This window comes from Myotis lucifugus, unplaced genomic scaffold (genome assembly GCF_000147115.1).
Source record: "Myotis lucifugus unplaced genomic scaffold, Myoluc2.0 scaffold_71, whole genome shotgun sequence".
NCBI lineage: Eukaryota > Metazoa > Chordata > Mammalia > Chiroptera > Vespertilionidae > Myotis > Myotis lucifugus.
Genome location: NW_005871119.1, coordinates 2,091,128 through 2,099,733, shown reverse-complemented (window position 1 = coordinate 2,099,733; position 8,606 = coordinate 2,091,128).

Here is an 8,606-nt window from a genome sequence, read left to right as displayed (position 1 = left end):
CCCCCCTGCAGGCCTGGTCTCCCTCACTAACCCCCCTGCCAACCTGGTCACCCAGGCAGCCTGCTGCTCAGTCATTTGGTCGTCCCTCACTAACCCCCCTGCCAGCCTAGTCACCCCATGCAGCCTGTTCGGTTGTCCATTCAGTTGTTTTGGTTGTGACGGTTGCTTAGGCTTATATATATATGCACTCAAATACATGTATATGTATATGTATATGTATATGTATATGTATATGTATATGTATATGTATATGTATGTATACATACACAGACACACATCCATACCTTCTTGGTCTCCCTCTTTTTTTCTCTCTCCCCTTTACTTTACTTTTCTCTATCATTATTAAAGTTTCAACTAACAGACAAACAGAAGGAAAACTGATTCTCTGATTATATTCTATACCTCTTGATAACACAACTATATAACATAACATAAGGCATTGGGATGATCATCAAAGCACTTTGAAGTTCTAACATTTCATAAAGTAAAAAGGAATTACATTTTAAAATTTAGTGACTGTATTTCATAAAGGTTCAAATCTCATCTGAGGACAATAAAATATGGAAAACATCAAACAGAAAAAGAGTAAGTTTAATTTCAATCACACTAGTAATATATTAGAAATTAGGAAATGTGGGGGGGGGGGTTCATGTTACTTTTCCTTAATTTTCCTTGTTTGTTTTAAAATGAATTTCCAGTGGTTTTCAAAGCATAATGAGTTTTATCAAGATTTCTTTTGAAATTATGAGGCAAGGAGATGTGTTTTATCCAGTGAACCATGAAATGAGTCTTGGGAGAATAAACATCTTCTGAGTATTTTGGACTGTTACTAGTACACTTTCAGAATCTCATCTGATTTGGTTCAATATAAGTTTATCTCATTTATGAAAAGTCACAATTAGAGAGGTTTTAATTATTCAGGTACTGGCTTAAAGACTCACTCTCATTGATATTCATTCATTATATAATGCTTTTATAAAATGTAATTTAAATAATTCATATGCCATTGAGTTTGAACTTAACAACTGCAATGTCTTTTTACATTTAAATATATATATATTTACTAGGGGCCCAGTGCATGAATTCGTGCACCTTGAAAGGAACTGTGGGTGTGAGGCTGCGGTGGGCACAGGGGTGGGTCTCGTCCCATCCTCCACGCCCCCACCCGGCCCCTCCTGCTGTGGCCCCCAGTTCCCTGTCTGCCGGCAGCCCCTCTCCTGCTGCCGCTACTCCCATGTGCTGATGGCACCCAGCGTCTGCTTGCACCTACTGCTGGTGCCGGCCCCAATCGCTCGGCACCATCAGCAGGTGTGAGTGGCAGCTGCTACCCCGATCGCCCCTCAGGAGCAGGGGGAGGTGGAGAAGCCCTCAGGGGCACAAGGGGCTGTCAGCCGCTGCTAGTTCCCGCTGATGGTGCCGAGTGATTGGGGCTAGTGCCAGGCACCAGCAACGGGTGCGAGCAGCAGCTCCAGTGCCAGCTGCGGGTGCAAATGGGAAGGGCACTGGTAGCAGGTAAATTTGCTATTAATGATAAAAAGATAAGGAATCACAATAGGGAACTAGAAATTATAAAAAAATAACGAGATAGTAAGCTAAATTTGAAATAACTGAAATGAAAAATGTACTCTATGATCTTAAAAGCACACTTAAGATGGTATAAAAATAATCACAGGACTTGAAGTTAGATCAATAGATATTTTCCAACCTGAAAAATAGATTTTTAAAAAGATGTTAAATTAATAAGGTGACTTTGGTTTAGGGAAAAATTTTTTTGGATAACACAAAAATCACAAACTATAAAAAAATTATAAATGGATCACAACAAAATTTAAGACAATTGCTCTTTGAAAGGCATGGTTAAAGAAATGAAAAGCAATCGTCAAACTCTAGGAAAATATTTCCAATAAATGATATCTGAGTAAATATTAGTATTTAGTTAATTCTTACAACTCAATAATTAGTGTCTTTCAAGAGATTTTAATAGACACTTAACAAAATAAGTTATGCACAAAAGAGGTTATACTCAACATCATTAATCAACATGAAAAATAAATATTATTGGATATCATTACACTCAAACAGAATGAATAAAATAAAACTGACAACACCAAATGCTAGCATGGATAAAGAGCAAATAAACTTACATGTTGCTGGTGAAAATTCTAAATATGAAAGCAACTTTGAAAGACTATTTAGCAGTTTCTTATATAGTTAAATCAAAACTGCATTATGACACTATATGATTCAGTAACTCCACTTCTAGGTAGCTGTGCAAGTAAATGAATAAAATATGTGCTGATTGCAAGGCATGCATGTGAATATTTATAGCAGAATAATTTATAAATGTCAAAAATGAAACAAATGACCACCAACTGGTAAATGGATAAACAAATTGTGATATATCCACTCAAATACTATCTAGCAATAAAAAGGAACAGACTACTTTACATGCAATAATATGGATGAATTTCAAACATTTTCTTTTTTAAAAATTTTTTAAATTGATTTTTAGAGAGAGGAAGGGAGAGAGAAAGAAACAGGGGATTGCGCCCACAACCCAGGCATATGCCCTGACCATGAATCAAACCAGCAACATTTTGGACTATGGGGCGATTCTTAACCACTGAGCCATAACAGCCAGGGCTCAAACATTTTTAATGAAAGAAACTAAACAATATTTTAATTTTCATGAAATTCTGGAAAATGTAAAATTGTACTGAGTGAAATCAAATTCAGTATTGCCTGGAATGGGAGTACAAAAGGACATGAAGAGATTTTTTGGAAGATGGAAATGTTGTATATATTGCTTTTCATGGTGTGAACATGCCTATATAGATTTTTTAAAACTTATTGAATTTTACACTTAAAATGAGGAAATTTACTAGATGTGAGTTACACCTCTATAAAGCTGTTGTAAATGAGCTTAATAAGGAAGGAACAAAACTTTGGAAGTATACAACTCTCTTCTTTTGTTCTATTAAATCATGCTGCCTGATTTTTTTTATAAGCTTCTTATCCCCTTTAGTTAGTATAGGAACACTCCAATTCATTTTACCCTCTAATTATCTCTTGTAATCATTTTCCATAAGATGTGCATCCTTTGATTTCAATTGCGTGTAGATAAAACTGGTTTATTACTTCAGTCTCACACTCCCACCAGCTTTCCAAACATTCATACTCATATGTCCTAACACATTTTAATGTTCAAGGTGACAAAATAGTATTTAATATCACCCCAACCTGCAAAAATCATTATAACTTCCCTTTGTTGAGCCTAAGCTAATACTAGGCACTATGAAAACAAGCAAATATATCATTTAACTATTACAAAAATTGTTAACTTGTGATTACTAACACTCTTTTACAAGGCACATATGAATCTCAGAGAAATTAAACAAGTTGTCCGAATTAACAACTAGTAAGATGTAAAGTTGAGATATCAATGCTCAAATTCTAAAGCTTAAAATAATTCTTAAGCCTATTATTTAAAAAACAAACAAACAAAACTATACACGCTTGAATTTTGAGCTATTATTATATTCTTCCCTTTTCCTTGTACCATATGCTGAGAGCCAATATAGCTACCTCTGTTTTGTTTTTTTCTTGTTCTGCATTTATTTCTGTTTGGCCTTGATTAAATTATTCAGTAACTGAGTCTATCCTTATCTAATACCAACCATATAATCAGTTAAAAGATGTAATAATATTTACTCATAGATGCTTTTAAATACTAATAAATTGCTTTTGCTGGTTTGGCTCAGTGGATAGAGCATCAGCCCGAGGACTAAAGGGTCCCAGGTTCCATTCCAGTCAGTCAAGGACACATATCTCCATTGCAGCTCGATTTGGGGTGCATGTGGGAAGCAACCAGTCTATGTGTCTCTCTCACATTAATGTTTAATTTTTATCTCTGTCTCTCCCCCTCCCTTACACTATCTCTAAAAATCAATGGAAAAATATCATTGGGTAAAGCTTTTTAAAAAAATAATAATAAAATAAATACTACTAAATTAACATGTTAATGTACTAATGCAGTGCAACTAAAATACTAATCATTATTTAGTAGGCAGCTAAAAATGCTATTATCCTTTTTTTCTAATAAATCAACACATTCTTTTTAGTTGCTTTTCTCTCACTCTTTACTTCTTTTTCTTTCAGTCTGCTATGGCTCTAGTAAAGGTCTGCAGTGTGCCCACTCAAGCCACATCAATAATTTTCATTGCACCCTCTATCCATCCTGTATTCTGATCTGCCTTTATTCTTCTTTTACAGAATTTGCAGCATATGATTCTTCTACCCAGAAACTTTAATTCTCTATTATCTGCCTATTAAAATCTGCATTTTTTTAGTCTTTCACCAATTTGATATCAGTTTTATCTCTCATATTCCATTACAAGGATTTTATTTATCAACTTGATATTTTCCAGTTCCATCTTTCACCTTTTTTCATTAAACTTTGGTGATGCTTGCTCCCTTTAAAATACTAACACCATCTCTGGCTTTCATCTAAAATGTATCAAGATTAGGTTAAAATTTAGCCATTTCAATGAATCCTCTTTTGTAATTCTTAGAAGGTAAGGAACATTCTTCTCTGAAATTCTCTAGCTCTTGTACTCTGAACCTTTGAGAGAAGCAAAGCATAGTAGTTTGAGTCAAGGGACTTAGATTCATTTTTTGTGAGTTTTTTTTTTAAACCTAGCTTTGCAATCATGGGAAAATGTTTTTGAAGATCACATATTGGAGTGCATGTGGTAATCCATATACAAATGTGCAATTATTAGTTTTAATTATTATCAGTACATGGTTTTTATATACTATCATATAGTGAAGTTTTTTGATATTGAAATTCTGACATTAAATTAGGACCTCTCAGGAATTAAGAAGCCATCATGTATTATTATTAGTACATTGCACCTGTAATGCCACCAACAACCTCCAATAAATATGCACTCAATAAATACTTTGAAATATATAGATCATGTATCACAGAAACCTATATGATCATCTAATTTAAATGTAATTTAAAAATAAATATAAATAAATGAATAAACACTTTGAAACCATTCTTAGAAAAAATGTTATATATGTATATATATATGAAATGTAAGAAAAATGATAATACTTTTCATTATAAAATTAATGTGTAATATATAGATGAAAATTTGTTTGCACATTTTAGACTAGTAAATTCCATTGCTGCTAATTACAATAGTTTCCAAAATGTGACTGTTAAGATTTTTTTAGTGCATTCCATAAACCATTTTCATGAGCTTGTCAGTAGTGACATTGGGCTCATTTGAAATTTCAAGTATGTTTCCATCTGCTGCTGAGTTTAAGGATAAAAGATGGAAACCATAGGGAGAGAGCACATAACTCTGCTATCGTTCAGCTTCTTCCTTTTTCTTTTTAGTCTAACATAATTATAAAATTTAGGTCAGATTCCCTCCTGAATGATAACTATGTTTGTCATCGTTAATTGAAAAATACAGCTTATATGCAACTGTGTTTAATAACAAAACATTAACATAAAAAGAATGACATCTATCCTTTAGTAATGTGCTAAGTATAATTGCATGCATTTCACATGTGTGATTTATTTTGACCTCCACATCAAATTCATGAAATTATTATTATTTCCATTTGTAAATGAGGAAGTTCTAACACAGAAGGCTTAAGTAAAATTCCCAATGTCACTCACCTAGTATATGGAGGAGCCAAGTTTGGAGCCCAGACAGTTTGAATCCAGACCCCACAACCTCTGATTAAAATCTTGAGGAAAATCAACTCATAGCATTTAATAGGTTACATATGCGTGACAGATATTAAACCACAAAATCTTATTTTGGCCAGTTACCTGATAAAGAGGGAGTGGCAGTCCAGATATAATTAGCTGGAGAGTACGATGCTCGTAGTAGGCTGACCCGCTGTCCCCAAGGATATCCGGGATCCAATCCCTAGATCTGGGAATGTTTAAAGGTATTTTGTGGATGTGATTAAGTTAAGAATCTTGAGCTCTTTTTCAAAAGTCATCAAAAGTGAGGTAGAGGAAGATTTCACGCAGAAGAGGAGAGGGCCATGGAAGCAGTGATTGGAATGAGGCAGCCACAGGGCTAGGATGCCAATAGCCACCAGAAGTTGGAAGAGCAGGGAATGGATTCTCCTGTATAGTTTCTAGAGGGAATATAGCTCTGTTGACATCTGGAAATTGACCTAGAGAAACTGATTTAAGACAGCTGACCTCCGTAACTGCAAAAGAACAAATATATATATTTTTTTAATCCACCAAATTTGTGGAATTTTTTTACAGCGGCCATAGGAAATTAACAAAATGCCAATGAACCTGCAGACAACTCGTATGCAGTCTCTGTCCCCACTCAGATGTTTTACATACTCCTGCTTCCTCAGCATTGGAAGTTAAAGAAAGATATATTCCCCAGGATGCAGGGGAGAATAATGCCAGCTAATTTGTATTCAGCTTGTATTTTGTGCCTGGATCTGTGCTAAACACTGCACAATTTGTCTTATTTAATTCACACAACTCTATGAGGTGCTTAATGTGATTATCTCCATTGTAAATGACTCAATCAGGGCATTCAGAGCGATTAAATAAATTGCTCATGTTTACCCAGGCGATACTAGTACTCACTTCTGTTTTCAGACCATGTATTGGTTTAACCATTAAATTATAGTGCCTCTTAATCAGGTGCATTGTTTCTTAACAACTCAGCCATAGCAAAAATTGTCCAGGGAAAATCTAGGTACAATCAGAAAAACAATGACGAATAATTTTTTAAAAGAGCCTAACCCTTTGCCTTGTTTGTACTTTGCAATTGAAAGAAGATTTCTAATGATGATATATAGGAACAGAGAAGATGGGATAGTTTTCCTATCCACTCCCCACCTTGCTAAACACTCAAAATGAGACTTAGAACTCAGTCTCTGAAATTATTCACCCTGTAAATCTCACAAATGTATGACATTCAGGCACCTAGACAAATAAAAATGTAGATAGTTGGTAGATTGAAAGCTAGCTAGCTAGCTGGATTCAATTATTAGGTAAGCAGATATGATTCTTTAATTCATTTCAGATTTTACTTTTGACTTCCAATAAAAATATACTTATTTTTTCTTGTGGAGATGAATTCAATATATTGAGGGATATTCTTTAGACTATGTCCAGAAGAAGTATACTTTCTTCCATGGGATTTGACTGAGAACAATAACAACACACATAAAATGGTTGTGAGTTTCACCACAAATCTGAGAAAGAATTTTATATTAAACAGTGAGTTTTCAGGTATTTTAACTTGCAAGCAAGAACAAAAGAATAATGTTATGCTCTCTTCAGAAGGAGGCCATTAAATGGATAGTTCTGCTTTCTTTAACCTATGCGTTGGACTGCAGATTACTGAACATCCCAGTGTTTTAGAATGTTCAAATACATTGGTAAAAACACAAACCAATTTTAAATATATCTTAACATGTATATGCATATATTAGATTCTTTTAAATTAAAAATATTACTTCTGACAAAAGAAAATAACAATGTTGTTGTATCAAGATCTCTCCTGTTGAGTATGTTAATTTCTGTTTATTTGTGTCTCACTAAGTAGTGTTTTACCAATATGTATATATATATATATATATATATATATATATATATATATATATAATCTCAATTATTTATTGGAAACTATATTTCAACAAGTCTCAAACCAAATTTGTCGCATATGCATAATTCACAATAGCTTTACTAACTCCAAACATTCACTAAGTTTGTGTGTCCTTAATCTAAAGAGAATCACTTGAAAATAGCATATAGTTGGGTCTTTTAGACATTTCAAAAAATTCTACTGGGGAGTTTAATCCATTTGTGTTTAAAGTTATCAATAAGGAAGGTATACTATTGGCATTTTGCCAATTTATTTGGTCTTTTTTCTTCTTTTCCTGTGTTTTTTTTTCCCTGCCTTTCTATGTTTTGTTGGTTTTGTAGTAATGTTCTTTGATTCTTTTCTCCTTTTCCTTTCTACATATATTTTTCCATTCTCTTCTGAACTGCAAGGTTTATACTGAGAAATCTGCTAGTGTTCCACATGATGAGTCTTTTCTCTTGCTATTATCAAAATATTCTTTTTGCCTTTGTCTTTGAACAATTTTATTATGTGTCTTCATGTAGACTACTTTGGTTTTCTCATATTTGGAATTTCTTAGGCATTATGAATCTGAACATTCTTTTTTTCTCTAGGTTTGGAGGGGTTTGTCATTATTTATTTTAATAACTTTTCTGCCCTTTTATCTCTCTCTTCTCCTTCTGGGACTCTCATAATGCATATATTATACTAGAGGCCCAGTGCACAAAATTTATGAATGGGAGCGGGAGGGTCCCCTCAGCCTGGCCTGCACCCTCTCCAATCCGGAACCCCTCGTGGGACTGCCGGTGGTCAGACATCCTTCTCACAATCCTGGACCACTGGCTCCTAATAGCTCATCTGCCTGCCTGCCTGGTCGCCCCTAACTGCCCTCCGCTACTGGCCAGATTTCCCCCAACTGCCCCCTCCCTGCCGGCCTGGTCACTCCTAACTGCCCCCCACCCCTGCCGGCCTGGT